Source organism: Sciurus carolinensis, chromosome 7 (assembly GCF_902686445.1).
Source record: "Sciurus carolinensis chromosome 7, mSciCar1.2, whole genome shotgun sequence".
In the NCBI taxonomy this organism is placed as follows: domain Eukaryota; kingdom Metazoa; phylum Chordata; class Mammalia; order Rodentia; family Sciuridae; genus Sciurus; species Sciurus carolinensis.
Window position 1 is genome coordinate 112,403,741 of NC_062219.1, and position 15,805 is coordinate 112,419,545.

General features: G+C 42.0%; 1 pseudogene; it reads right to left on the reverse strand.

Moving 5' to 3' along the window:
* Positions 1 to 7,436: 7,436 nt before the first annotated feature.
* LOC124989297 (cytosolic 5'-nucleotidase 3A-like) lies at positions 7,437 to 10,690 on the reverse strand (annotated as a pseudogene).
* Positions 10,691 to 15,805: the final 5,115 nt, after the last annotated feature.

Here is a 15,805-nt window from a genome sequence, read left to right on the forward strand (position 1 = left end):
CGCCGTGCGTCATTGGGGGCGGGGCCATGGGGCGGGGCCTCGAGCTGGGGACCCTGGACCCAAGGTGATGGGAAAAGTTGGGAATCTCCTGAGAGATTCCCTCCTAAGAGACCGGGAATGCAGTCCCGTTGAAGGAGGTGTTGGGGAGTAGGGCAATAGGGGTTAAGACCGGTAATGGAAAAAGAATAAGCCAGGTGCGGGGGCGCGGGTCTGTAATCCCAAGGACTGGGAGGCTGAAGCTGGAGGATGGCAAGTTCATTCAAGGCCAGCCTTGGCAACTTAGCAAAATAAAAAATGAAAAGCACTGGGGATGTAGCTCAGTGGTAAGGTGCCCCTGGGTTCAATCCCTAGTCCCAAAAGAAAAATGAATAAGAATAACAGGGGAGCACAGCCCTAAGATATGGGAAGGGCTGGTGGTGTAGGTCAGTGGTAAAGCACAAGCCTAGCATGTGCAAGACCTAGGGTTCATTTCCCCAGTATGTATGTAACTAACTTTCTCTCTCTCTGTCTCACACACCCACACACCCCCATATGTATATATGTACATATGTGTATATGTGTTTATATGTATGTATATATGTACACACAAACACACCACATATATGTCTGTATGTATATATATGTATGGAGAGAGAGAGAGAGAGAGAGAGAATATGAATGTGAATGAATCCTGGTATTGATTTCCTCATCATCCAAGAGATGAAATCAGCTTTTCAGCTTGGCACAGGGAGATCCCCATGACCCAGCCTCTTCTACTTCTACCAGCCTCATTTTCCACCTCTCCCAAGAACTTAAGGTTCCTAAATTGTCCTGTGTTTTCAGACCAGCAGGCCTAAAGATGTAAAAACCCTCTCCTCTCCTGGCAAGATCAATTTTTACTTCTTCGACCCTTAGTTTAAATGTTACCTCTTGTAGAAAGCCTTCCCTTTGGTGCTCCTTTTGCTGGGCGTTTCTAGCAATTTGCGCAGAACTTTATTATGGTTATCCTGTGCCATAATCATTTATTGACACACTGTATCCCTTTTGCCCTGCCATTTCTTCAGAGCAAAAACTATGTCTTTGTATTCCATAGCAGGTGCCTGGCACACAATAAATGCTTAATGAATAAATAGCACCCTTCCCCTTGGTGCACTAAGCATATTTCTGCCTCAGAGTCTTTTAGTTTGCTGTTCGCTGTGACCGGAATGTTTTTCCTCTAGGTATTCACTCCCATCTGTGTCTCAGCTCAAATGTCACTACCTCAGAGAATCCCTCCCTGGCCACTCACTCTAAAATCAGCATACCCGGACTTTCTCCCTTACCCTGCTTTAATGTTTGCTTTCATAGCAATTATAACCTAACATCATATTAAATATTTCTTTGTTGGTTGACGATCTCTTCCAATACAACGCAAATTCCAGAGGTCTGGGACTTTTTCTTATTTATGACCATAACCCCAGTGTCCAAAACAATGCCTGGCATAGCAGGTACTCAATAAATATTTATTGAATGAATAAATGATTCAGAGGTGGGCGATTGAAAGATTTTAGTATATAGTGGTGGGTGGAAGGATTGAAAATATTATAAAATAAGGAAATTCATAGATAGAAGTAAACAAGCTTCCAAAGCACTAATTGGCCTTAGCAGAAATGGTTGCAAAGATGGGCCTCAGGCTCAACAAAAGAGAAAGTGAGATGAGATGAGAAACAGGTGGAATTCAGGACCTGGGTCCTCAGGGAGCAGGGCTTCTGGGAAAGCCTCAAGACAGCAAGCAGGCCAGGTAGAGGAAAAGGGGGAAGGCTGGTGGCCGGGGAGTTTACTCAGACCTAACAACAATATCCACCCCAAGCCCAGGCCTCTCTTGGCCAGATGGTTCCGGTGAAGCCTTTGCATCTGTCCCTCCATAAATTATCTAGTACTCCCTCCTGCCTGTCCTCTCCAGTGACAGGCGGAACAATTGCCCAGGAATTCCATCTGCTCCTCCTGTCCCTTTCCCCTGTGCAGCTCATCAACATTTCAGAGCAGAGAGGTATCCCATTTCCCTTAGATGAGGGATGTATAACTGTTGTCAAGCACCTTCCCTCATCCACACACACCAGTAAAACCTCAGCAGAGGAACCCAGATCCCCCAAGGATAGAGTATCCCATCTTTATTTCCTATCCCATACATCATTTTAAAAATTAACTTAAGCTGGATGTGCCGGCTCATGCCTGTGGTCCCAGCTACTCAGGAGACTGAGGCAAGAGGATCACTTTAGCCTACAAGTTTGAGATTAGCCTGATCAACATACTAAAATCCTGTCTCAAAAATAAAATTAACTTAATAAATTTACATTAAATAAATCAGTCACATGAGCTCTTGCAGAGTTTAAAATGAAGGTTCTCAGAAACTGGGGGTGGGGCTGGGGTTGTGTGGCTCAGTGGTAGAGCAATTGCCTAGCATGGGTTTGATCCTCAGCACCACATAAAAAAATAAAATAAAATAAAGGTATTATGTCCATCTACAACTAAAAATATTTTTTTAGAAAAAACTGTGGGTGTAGTTCCATGGTAGAGGTTATGCTTGGTATATGCACAAGGCCCCAAGTTCAATCCCCAGCATCAAAAGAAAGAAAAGAAAAACAAACAAACCAAAAAAATTGTCAGTTATTACACACTTTTAACTGGTTCCCCATAAATTGCCCATTTAGTACTCTCAAAATGTGACATTCCTTATAAGACCACAAACTTAAAAAAAATTAACTGATTTTTTTTTTAAAGTTTAATAATAAAAAAATTTTTAAAAAAAGGGAAAATAAAGAAAATAAGGAAGACCACAAGTCTGGCGCAGTGGCGTGTGCCTGTAATCCCAGCAATTTGGGAGGCTGAGGCAGGAGGATTTCAAGTTCAAAGTCAACTTCAGCAATAGTGAGGCACTAAGCAATTCAGTGAGACCCTGTCTCTAAATAAAATGCAAAAAAGGGCTGGGGATGTGGCTCAGTGGTTGAATGCCTGAGTTCAATTCTTGGTACCAAAAACAAAAACAAAAAAGAAAGACCACAAACTCAGATTTTTTGGTTGCAAGTGACATAATTGTTTGAAGCCAGGAGGCTGGCCCTATTTTTACTGGTGACCTTGATTAGAGCTGCTGAACCTGTATTCATGGCTGTTATGAAGATGATTTCAAAACTTCAAGAGGTGATAACTTAGTCTACTTCCCTAGATTTAAATTATACACATTTCCTCATTCTTCTATTAATAGATGTTCACAGCTGCCACTCTGGTAGATGAACTTTTATTATATGTAATGTCTTTTTTTTTTTTTTATAGTACTGGGGATTGAACCCATTGGCACTGTACCACTGAGCTACATCCCCCCAGTCCTTTTTATTTTTTATTTTGAGGCAGACTCTGGCTAAATTGTCAAGACTAGCCTCAGACTTGAGATCCTCCCGCCTCAGCCCCTGGAGTAGCTGGGATTACAGGTATTCGATACCACATGAGGCATAGAAAGGCCTTTTCCAAATTTGTGATTTTGAATTTAATGAAAACCTAGGAAAAATAATTTTAAATACCTTGAAACTTGGTGCTGTCTTGCATTCTTTCATATTCTTAAAAAAACTAGTTTTCCAGGCATGGTGGCACATGCCTATACAGCAGCTCAGGAGGCCGAGGCAGGAGGATTGCAAGTTCAAAGCCAGCCTCGACAAGGGCGAAGCACTAAGCAACTCAGTGAGACCCTGTCTGTAAACAAAATAAAAAATTGGACTGGAGATGTGGCTCAGTGGTTGAGTGCCCCTCAGTACAATCCCTCGTACCCACCCCCCCCCAAAAAAAAACAACAAAAAACTAGGCTATGCTTTAAAAATAATAAAAGTAAGCTGGGGACAGTGGTGCATGCCTATAATCCCAGTGATTCTGGAGGCTGAGGCAAGTTGATCACAAGTTTGAGGCCAGCTCAACAATTTAGCAAGGTCCTGTCTCAAAATTTTATATATATATATATATATATATATATATATATATATATATATATATATAAATAATAAAAAGGGCTGGTGATATAGCTCAGTGATAAAGTGCCTCTGGGTTCAATTCCCAGTACCACACACACACAAAGGATAAATACTACATGATAATACTTATTTTAGGTACCTAGAACAATAGTCAAATTCAGATATAAAAATAGAGTGCTGGTTGCCAGGGGTTGGAGGGGAAAAAAATTCTAGAGTTAGTATAAAAAAGTCCTTAGGGCTGGGTAGTTCTATGGTTCTCTCATCTCTCTGCTGAATCAGATGAGCTCCTTCCCTCCATTCTGGGTCAGTGTTTGGCCTTGAATGTATCTAATGTCCCGCAGACTAAGCAATTGTATATATATGAAAGGTTGGAAGAGGAGACCCAGGTCCAGAAATTTCAAGTAAACCTCCACAGTGAATTCTTCAGCAGCTGCTGGAAGGGCTGGAGCATGAGATACCTGTGCCTTTGCCGCCTCAGCACCTCCTCCTCAGCTCTGGGTAGTTCCAGGTAGGAGGGGCTTCACAAGCGTGTGAACACTTGGTAAAGCTTTGCTTTACATTCATGGTTCTGGATATGAGTGAACTTCTTGTTTTTCTAGGTCCATGTACATCTGTCTGCACGTGCTCATGGGTCCAAATGAACCTGTTTCCTCTCGACATTTCAGAAAGGAGCTGTATCATTACACACTCAACCCACCAGGGGACATAGCCTCCTTCCCTACCACTTCTCAACTCACCTCAACATCCCCAACTGGGAACCAGTTTCCTCCCTCGCCTTGAGCAGGTATTTCCAGGTTCTCCAAGCACGGCATCCAGGGCCTCAGACTTGGCCCAAGAGCTGGAGACACACAGTGGGTGGATCCTGCCAGCGCGTGCGCGCACACACACACACACACACACACACACACACAGAGCCAAAAGGTAGGAACAATGGCTGGGCTTGGATTTCAGCTCTTGAGCAGCTGGGTCCAACTCCAGCTGTGAGGTAGGATGGGGGTGGGGAACAGGAAGCAACTAGAGGGAGAGAACATTTGTTTCAGGACCTAAAGGTCCCTGTGCTGGCAGAAAGCCCCATGAAGGGTAGACTCTTTGACTATGCCTGACTCCCTCCCAGCACCAGCTCTATGCTCCCACCATGGGGCCCCTACTTGAGCTGCCCAGAACTGGCTTAGAGAAGCAGTGACAGGATAACACAAGTGGGCCTTGATTGTCCCTTCCTGCCAAGGACAAAGGCCAAATCTGAATGTCCCTTAGTCTCCAAGAAGTTGAGAAGTCACAGGAGCATCTGGTCTCTGTTGACTTGGAGTGTGTGGGGTGTGCCAATCCTACTAGATTGAAAAATGTTTGGGGTCAGGGCCTAGCACTTTTTTTTTTTCATTCATATTAATTCATTCACTCTTTGAACTAATACTTATGAGCCCCTGGCACTAAGCTGGAGCCCCCTCCCAGCTCTTGCCCACAGTACTTACTATCATTCTAGGCTCTGACATCCAGGAGGAGAATATTTGTAGATAGATCAATGAATGAGTGACTCCCCTTGTCCCTGTTCTCTTATCTCTGCACCTTCATTTGGTGATGTACAAAGTTTTTGTGTGTGAAAAGGAGACTGAGTAGAGAGGAGGGGAACTTGAGAACCTACCTCCCAGGTGAGGGGTGAAGAGGCCAAAAGAAATGAGTCTGTGTGACTGGGGACCCTGGAGGAGGGTTTTGTTGACAGGTACATAGAAAAGAAATGCTCAGGGATATGGGGAATCCTGAAGGTTGGGGTGTTCTAGAGTATTACTGTTACTGTGCAGGCCTGGGGTCAAAGCCAGAAATGAGGGTCTCCTATGTCTGGAGACCCTTCCAAAACAGAGGCCACTATTAAGGGAGGCTTAGGAGTATCCTAAAGTCACCAGGCTGCCAGTCCAATCTGCCAGTCCTCCAAAGAACACTAAGTTGTACACTGTGAAGCAGAAATTCCAGTCAAGAATTGATAGGCATCAGCCAGGGGCTCTTCCCACTACTATTCCAGTCCCTTTTCCCTAGCATGGGGCATGAATTAAGCAGGGCCGCTGAAGCAGACATACTGGGTTCATACCCCAACTCTTACAAATGACTGAAGTTCTCTGCCTTAGATTTCCTATCTGTAAAAGGCAGTTAAACATAGATAGCATCTACCTCACAGAGCTGTTTGGAGGGTCAAATAAGTGTATGTACACAAAGTGCTTTGTAGACCAATGCCTGGTATGTAGAATATCCCTACATATCCCTCAAGGACCTTGAGGCTCAGAGAAGTAAAGGTCTCCTGAAGGAGCTACAGCCAGGATTTGAAGCAGCTGCTAGTACTCTTTCCTTGACATCACACAGCTAGAAAAGTAATAGGAGTGATTCTAGACTGGGGGTGAGGTGATAATGGTGTGGCCAGATGTTCAACCTGAAGGCACATAGAGGGGACATGGAAGAAAAGGTTGGGCCTGGAAGTAAGAGACAGGGGTGAGGATTGGAATACAATAGACCCAGGGCCATGGGAGAAAAAAGACACAGTGAAATCAAAGAATGGGAGAATAGAGGAGTCACAGATGGCCTTAAAGTTTTCAGTCTCTCTTACCCAGAGGGTAATGGGGCCAATGCCAAAGACTGGAGATTGGGTGTTCTTAGAAATCCAAGAAGTAAGACAAGGCCCTATTTCCTGGATGAGTTTTAAGTGGGGGAAGGGATGTGTATTAGAAAAAGACTTGGAGGGCCAGAACCTGCATTAAATGATGCCTTTTATGAAAAAGTGGATGGATTCCCAAAGATACTGGAACAGAGACAGTTGCTAAGAGACAAGCCCCAGCACAGCCCAGAACAGCCTAGCTCCACCTCCTGTCCTTGCTCTTCTTGCCAACCTCCTGTCCTACTCCAGGGCAGGAAATCAATTTTACCAGGGATCCTCCTGTGCCTTAGCAACCCTTCACTTCAGCCCCATCCTCCCACCTCCTATACATGAACCTCACTTTCACACAGACTCATCCTATCTTCGCAGACACCCAGGGAGTGAGGGAGCAGGACTGGTACTAATCTCCCCATTTACCACGTGGCACATAGGCCTGAGAAGTTTGTAAGACTTTCTCAGGTCACACAGCCAGATTCCAAATCCTGTTCTATTTACTCATGACACCACACTTCCACTTCAAGAGCGCTCAAGCAGTTGGGCATGTCGACACATTCCTGTAATCCCAGTGACAGGAAGCTGAGGCAAGGAGGACCACAGATTCTAGGTCAGTCTCAGCAACTTAGAGACAGCCTCAGCAATTCAGTGAGACCCTGTCTCAAAACTTTAAAAAAAGGACTGGGGGTATGGCTCAGTGGTAAAGTGCCTCTGGGTTCCATCCCTAGTACCAAAAAAGAAAAAAAAAAAAAGAAAGAAAAAGAGACTGCACACTTGCTCTCAGACAGCTTGAAGCCAGAGGGGCTCCCTTCCTTTTCCTCAGACATCTGTTAGTGTCCAAGGGCATTGGTTTTCTCTTTGGGAGAACTGGAATGGTAGGATAATGACTGGGTGTTAAGGAGACAGTGAAAATGGACAGTGAAAATGGCAACATTATGGGGAAGTATAAACATCAGGGCTGGAAACATGGACCCTTTGCAAGGGAAACTTAGGCCCAGAAAGAAGAAACTTTGCTCCACAGGATGCCTCTGACATTATACCACTCCTTTTGGTCCAGTCATCTATTGCTGTACATTAACAAATCACCCCAAAACTTCATGACTTAAGACAACAATCATTTTATCATCTGGCAGATTTCTGTGGGTCAGGGAATTCAGGCAGGGCTCAGCAGAGCAGTTCTGAATTTGTCTTGCATGTAGAGGCAGTTCAAAAGTGTTTAGAGCCTGAAACAGCAGGAACTGAAACCGCATTGAACCCTGGCTTCCTCATCACTAGCTCTGTGATCTTGGGGAAGTCACCTAAGCCCTTGTATCCTTTCCTTCTTGCAGGGTTTTGATGAGGATAACATGGAAGGGTCTGACTCACAGGAAAAAAAATCTTTTTCCCCCTCTTTCCAGATTTTTTTTTTTTTGGCAGTACTGGGGATTGAACTCAGGGCCTTGATGCTTGCAAGACAAGTGCTCTAACAGCTGAGCTATCTCCCCAGCCCCCTCTTTCCAGATTTTAAGAAAGTAGTGAACCTGCTGACATCCTTAATCCCTCAACCTGCTCATAAAATGACCCAGTAAACAATCTCGAAAAAGATGGGAAATGAAGACACGTGAGCGCACAAATGAAGTACTAAAGAGCACGAGGGTACAATGTGATCAAAACAGCTGTGTTACAGCAATTAACAAAACCAAGTCTTTGCCCACATGGAGCTGATAATCTAATAGGAGAAGCCAGTCAACACGTAAATACACTAATATATGTGTCAGGTGGTGAAAAGTGTTAAGGAGAAAAAGTAGGGTAAGGGAACGTACTAGTGGGGAGTGGGGTTTTATATGGGGTGATCAGTGACAGCCTCTTCACTAAAATGAAATTTGAGCAGAAAGACGAATGAAATGAGAGAGAAAACTGAAAATATTTGGAATTGAGCATTCCGGGTAGAGGAAACAGATAGTATGAAGATCCTAACCAAGGAGCATGATTATGTGTTTAAGGATCAACACAGAGGCCAGTTTGGCATGGGGAAAGTGAGACAGTACAGTGTCCAGGATAAAATCAAACAAGAAGATTGAGAGGGAAGGAGAAAGGACAGGAAAGGGGAAGAGATGTGAAATGACAAAACTACACTATGTGCAAGTATAAATATACCACAACGAATTGGTGGATTCCATCTTTATGTATTCCTATGAAGTACCAATTAAGAATGAATAGAGTTACACTCTACTTTTGTATGATCTATCAAAAAAATGTATAAATGCATTCTACTGTCATGTACAACTGATTAGAAAAAATAAAATTTAAAAATTAAAAAAACTGGAATAAAAAAGATTAAAAACTGCAAAAAAACAAAAGAAAGAAAAAAGAATGAATAGAGCCACACGTGGTGGCACACTTCTATAATCTCAGGGATGCAGGCCTCCCTGGTCACTGAGATTACAGAATCACAAATTCAAAGGCAACCTCAGTAACTGAGTGAGGCCCTGAGAGTCCCTGGGATTACAGGTGTATACCACCATGCCCAGGTCATCTGCCATTCTTAAATCTCCTTGGGAATCTCCCAGCAGAATTATGCTGCTGTCACCTTTTAGTTGACTGAAATAGGCTGTATTCTTGAAGGCACCATCATGTTTATTAAATAAATAAATTAGTTCTCCTTTAAATCCTTTGAGGATCCCCTTTTCATCAAAATCCATGAAATTGGATACTACTTTGACATTTGGATAATAAACCACAGCTCAACAGATACTTTCCATCACTGATACCAGCTGAAAATATGAATACAGGGATACTGAGCTGTTGGAGATTATTGAAGAAATTCTCATATTCTTCCTTGAGCATAATGGCATAATGGCAGATTCTGTCACAATTTCTTTCTTTTTTTTTTTTTTTTTTGTACCAGGGATCGAACCCAGGGGCACTTAATCACTGAGCCACATCCCCAACCCTTTTTTAAAAATTTTATTTAGAGATAAGTTCTTACCGAGTTGCTTAGGGCCTCACTAATTTGCTGAGGCTGGCTTTGAACTCACGATCCTCCTGCCTCAGCCTCCTGAGCCACTGGGATTACAGGTGTGTGCCACCGCACCTAGCCTGTCACAATTTCTTGTAAGTTTAACTTTTGGAATAGCATGTTCAACAAGCAGACCATGTCATTTAGTATACCATTCTATCATATAAGAGTACTTCCACAGTAAGCACAGGATCAAATTCTATAGCACAATACTGTTGCTTCAATTGCACTTTTTTCTTTTTCTTTTCTGCATTTTTTATTGTGCATTATAGTTATACATAATGGTGGGATTGGTTGTTACATATTCATACATGCACACAGTATAGCAATGTAGTTTGGCCAATATCACTCCCCTGCACTTCCTCTTCCCTCCTCTCCGTTCTTGTACCCGCTAGATCCTTTCCTTTCCTTTCCTGATCTCCCTTTGATTTTCATGAGACCTCTACCCCCACCTTTCTTTTTCTTTTTCCTCTCTAGCTTCCACATGTGAGAGAATACTTATGACCCTTGACCTTCTGAGTTTGGCTTATTTTGCTTAACATAATGGTCTCAAGTTCCATTCATTTTCCTGCAAATTACATGTTTTTTTTCTTTATGACTGAATAAAACTTCATTGTTTATCTGTACCACATTTCCTTTATCATTCATCTGTTGATGTACACCTAGGCTTGTTCCATAGTTTGGCTATGTGAATTACGCTGCTATAAACATGGGTATGCATGCATCATTATGGTATGATGATTTTAATTCTTTAGGATAAATACAAAGGAGTGATACAGCTGGGTCAGATGGTAGTTCCATTACTAGTCTTTTGAGGAATCTCAATATTGATTTCCTTAGTGGTTGTACAAATTTACAATCCCTAACTTTTTTTTGACATTCATCTGTAATCAGCTTACAGTTATCAATGACATTATGACATGTTGGACATCTTTTCCCTTTGTAGGAAAATCTACTTCATATCACATCAAAGTCTTTTACAATTTGAAGTTTGGTAGCTCCTTCTTTGTTAAGATCACAAATAATTTCTTTTACTCTTCTAGGGTTCTTAGTACAAACTGAACTTTTCTTGATTTATGGCATCAAAAGATGTGTGTGTGCGCGCGTGTGTGTGTGTGTGTGTGTGTGTCTACATGTGCACGCGCAGGACCTCTCTGTGGATTTAACTCCAGGACACTTCACCACTGAGTTACAGCCCTAGTCTTTTTTATTTTTTGAGACAAGATCTTGCTAAATTGCTAAGGCTGATCTCAAACTTACAATCTTGTTTACAGCAAACTCTTGATTAGTCATTTCTTGGGTTTACGGCACATCTCCCCCTTCAAGGTTAATATGTACTGGGCCAACTCCGCCCCTGGAAAACAAGAGGCGACTCTTCAAGGCTGCGAGTCTTGGAAGTTTGGGCGTGCTGGCTCGGTAAAGTCCTTACACCATGCCCCATAGGCCACTCTTCATCAATTTTTTTTATTTTTCATTAAGTTTACAGTCATAGAAAAGTTGCAAATACAGTAAAGAGAGTTCCCATATATCCTTCACCCAATAATTCCCCTTAGTGCTAATGTTATACATTACTATGGTACATTTGTCAAAACTAAGAAGATATCATGGTAGCTTAGGACACAGTGAACTCCAGACTTTATTCAGACATTGCCAGTTTTTCCACTAATGATCTTTTTCTGTTTGATGACCCAACTTAGGATACCATATCACATTTAGCTGGCTTCATTTCACTCGATCAACCTGGCTGCTGCATGATAATTACAAGACCAACTAGAAAGCTATTGCAGTAGTCTGGTCTGAAGATAATGGTGGTGTGGATCTTAGAGACTGAACTTCAAAAAGTGGTCAAATCCTGGATGAATATGAAGGTTTTACCAACAGGATTTGCAGGACGTGGGTTGTAAAAGAAAGAGGTGAGCCAAACATGACTGCAGGATTTAAGTCGAAATAACTAAATGAATGGAATTTGACTGAGATGGGTAAAACTGACAGAGAGACTGTTTAGAGATGGCAGTTGGGATTTTGCATTGGATATGCCACGTTTGAGTTGCCTATTGATGAATCCCTGTGGATGTATCGAGTAGATAGTCCAATACAGTCCATAAGTCTGGGTTTCAGAGAGAGAGTTTGGCTGGAAAAATAAACTTGGGAGTCTTTAGCTTATGGTTAGTATTTAAAGCCATTAAGATGAATGAGATCATGGAGTGGTTGAGGGCAGAAAAGAGGTGCAAGAACTGAGTCCTGGGGTTGGCCAAGAAGTTGGGAAGAAGAGGAAGCAAAGGAGACTGAGAAGGAGTAGCCATTTCAGCAGATGGAGCACTAGAGAGTGATCCTAGGAGCCCTGGAAACAAGTGTCAAATACAGCTCACAGAGCCAGTGAGACAAGGACTGAGAACTTGTCATTGAATTTGGCAATGATGACCTTTGTAAGAATAATTCTGGGGAGGTAGGCTAAGAGAGGGTTCAGGGGAAATGAGAAGAGAGGAAGTAATGACAGCAAGGATAGACAAATATTTTTGAAGAGCTTTAGTAAAGTAGAGCAGAAAAATGTAGCTGGAAGAGATTTAGTAGTTGAGGAAGGCTATTTATTTGTTTACTTTAAGATGGAGAAATGTTGTAGCTGGACAGGTGGTCCACACCTGTAAACCCAGTGACTTGGGAGGATGAGGCAGGAGGATGGCAGGTTCCAAGCAAGCCCCAGTAACTCAGTGAGGCTGTAAGCCACATGATGAGACCCTGTCTCTAAATAAAAAATAAAAAGGGCTGGGGATATGATTCAGTGGTTATTCACCCCTGGGTTCAATCCTTGGTACCCCCCCAAAAAAAAAAAAAAAAAAAAAGGAGAAAGGTTAATGATAGGATTCCAGACAGATAAGCAAACTGATGATGCAGAAGAGCTTAGAGGAACTGACAGAGCTCTGCAGTTCTACAGTGAGAAGGCATGGAAACTAGTGCCCAGGTTCAGCAGCTCCTCCAGGTAAGAACATTCACATTCATCTACAGTAACAGAGGGATGACAGAATATATGGAGGCAGATGCATGTAGGCAGTGGAAGCCTGTAGAAATTCTCTTTAGACTGTTTCTATTTTCTCTATAGATGTGGAAGCAAGACCATCAGCAGAGTGGGCAGAAAGGAGAAGGTGGGTAGAAGTTGAAAGAGAGAGGAATAAAATACTTGTCTGACTGGTTGGGTACAGAACTAAGAAAATGCAGAAGTATTGGTGGTCAACACAAGTGACATGAGAGCATCATGGATTTAAGTGAGACCAGTTGACCTGAGGTATGCTTTTTTTTTTTTCTCCCCCAGCCATGATCAACTGTTTGGGTGCAGGCTTGAGAAGTCACAGTGGTGGGTGAGATTTTGCCAGCTGAATACAATGGAAGGAGAGAGGGGCCAGAGAGTTGAGTAACTATGCAAGAAACTGGGTATGATGAACCAGGGAATCTGGGCTGGAAAAGGAAGAAGGGTAGAGGTGATGGGGTTAGGGGACAATGGAAAGGAGTTTGATCAATGGATGAGGCACAGTGCTAAGGTCCACAATACTTTTAGGGTCCCACAAAATGCTTTCGTTTTCATTATTTTATTTATTATTTATTTGTGGTACTTGGGATTGAACCCAGGGGAACTCTACCACTTAGATATACCCCCAGCCCTTTTTATTTATTTTTTCTTGAGACAGGGCCTTGCTCAGTTACCAAGACTGACCTAGAACTTGTGATCCTCCTGCCTCAGCCTCCTAAATTGCTGGGCTTACAGGCATGTGCCCAGACCTTCCGATTTTAAAATAAATGAAAATGGCTAGGTGTGGTGGTGCATGCCTGTAAGCCCAGGAACTCAGGAGGTTGAGGCAGGAGAATGGAACTTTCAAGGTTAGTCTCTGCAACTTATCAAGACCCTGTCTCAAGAAAAGTAAATTAAAAGGGCTGGGGGTATAGTTAAGAGGTAGAGTGCTCCTGGGTTCAATTCCTAGTACTGAAAGAAAAAAAATTAGAAGAATAAAATGAATAAAATAAAATAAACAAATAATAATAAATACACACTGGATAATGTTAGTCCAATGCAGTCATACAATGTGGCTAGGCAAGCACTGTACCACTGAGCTACATCCCCAGCTCCCATACAAGATAATTTAAAATATTATTTTATGGAGGAAGAGACCCATGAAGGAAAAATACTCGGGGCCCATATTTTCAGTCCTTATGAGAGATCTCAGGGGGAAAGTGGAATTGTTTGAGCCAAGATAGTAGAGAGCCAGAAAGATAGGAGTTGGTAATGAGAAAGTATAATAATACTTAACATTGAGATTTATGGAGTGTGTAAAGCTACTGATCCAGAGTGAGGCTTCTTGGACAAAAAAGAAATCAAGGAAATATGAAGTTGGTTTTTTCAGGAATCTGCTGCTGTATTAAACACCAAAATTTAGCGGCTTATAACGACCATCATTTATCTGCTTATAGTTCGCAATGTGGGCTGGGCTCAGCTGAGCAGTTCTACTGTTGGACACACCTAGGTTTACTAATGTGGTTGCAATCATCTGGAAGCTTGACTGGGTGAAGTAACTCAATCTGACCTCACCTGTCGGGTGGTCACTGGTTGAAGTACCTTGATTCTCTTCTATGGGCTTCTCATCTTCCTATAGACCACACTGAACTTCTTTACATGATGCTGGAAGTATTTTGAGAAGGCAAGGGAAGAACTTCAAGGTCTCTTGAGACCTTGATTCTAGGAACTCACACACTGTCATTTTTGCTAAATTCTATTATTCAAAACAAGTGGTAAATTCAGCCCAGATTAAAGGGGTTGAGACAGACTTCACCTCTTGTTCCGAGAAGCAGCGAAATTGTTGCAAAGGACCATTTGAGAGAAGAGGTAGTAGAGCTATCTTTGTAAGCATTTATCCCACTTATTGGAAGAACTGTCTATTTCATACTGAATCATCAAGAAGCCAGGCATGGGGGTGTACACCTGTAATCTCAGTGACCTGGGAGACTGAAGCAAGAGAATTCCAAGTTTGAGGCCAGTCTCAGCAACTTAGCAAGACCCTGTCTCAAAATAAAGTAAAAGAGGACGGGGGGTATGGTTCAGAGGTAAAGTACTCCTGGGTTCAATTCCCCAGTATATATATAAAAAAAAAAAAAAAAAAAAAAAAACACAAGAATTTGACATAGTGGAAGTGAACAGAATGACAATAAAGACAGGTGCTAAAATCTTCAAAGTATGAGGGGGAAGTAAGTGGTGTCATTTGATGCCATCAACATTAAGAGCTTCAAATGTCTTTGTAGTTTTTATCAGTGAATTTAATTACATTTAATCAATGAAAAGGAATTGTTCATTTTTCACAACTTCTTTAACTCAGTCACTTGTCAGTTCAGACTTTATATCCTAAAGAAGTAGTGAAAACAGTGACATAACTACATGCATGAAGATTTGAGGCACTTCTGCTTATCTGGAAGCTGTATTTATAGTGCTTAAAATGATATCTGACACCTGGAAGTAGCACACAGATGCTTAATGCATCTTGGTTGAATGAATTTATAACGACATAAACACAATCTATGTGGCCAAAAATCAGGGTTAGGTTGACTAAATTATATTTTATCTCGTCAATGGAATATCCCACAGTCGTTGAAAATCATGCTTTCAAGCACTACCAATATATTGCATGGAATTTAAAAATCAGTAAACAACATTGTAGGTATGATATGATTATACCTGTATATACATATCTGGATAGGAAAAGGAGTTACACCAATAATAGAGTGGTTTTATCAAGGTAGTAGGATTAGGAGTAAGTTTTCCACTTTTCCTTTATTTTTTAAAAAGTTGCACTGGGTGGCTAGGCATGGTGGTGCACACTTGTAATCCCAGCAATTTGGGAGGCTGAGGTAGGAAGATTGTAAATTCTAGGCCAGCCTCAACAATTTAGTAAGACTGTCACTTAGCAAGACTCTGTCTCAAAATAAAAAGTAAAAAGGTCTAGGGATGTACCTCAGTAGTAAAGCACCCTTGGGTTCAATCCCAGTGTCACCCCCCCAAAAAAAAAATTGGGGCTGGGGGTGTAGTAGCTCAAGTAAAGCACTTGCCTAGTATGCCTGAGGCCCTGCACTCAATCTCCAGTACGACAAAGGAGAAAAAAAAAGTTATGTATGTTCATTGTGGAAAAAGTGAAAATGTTGAAAAGAATAAGAAAAAAAAGTAAA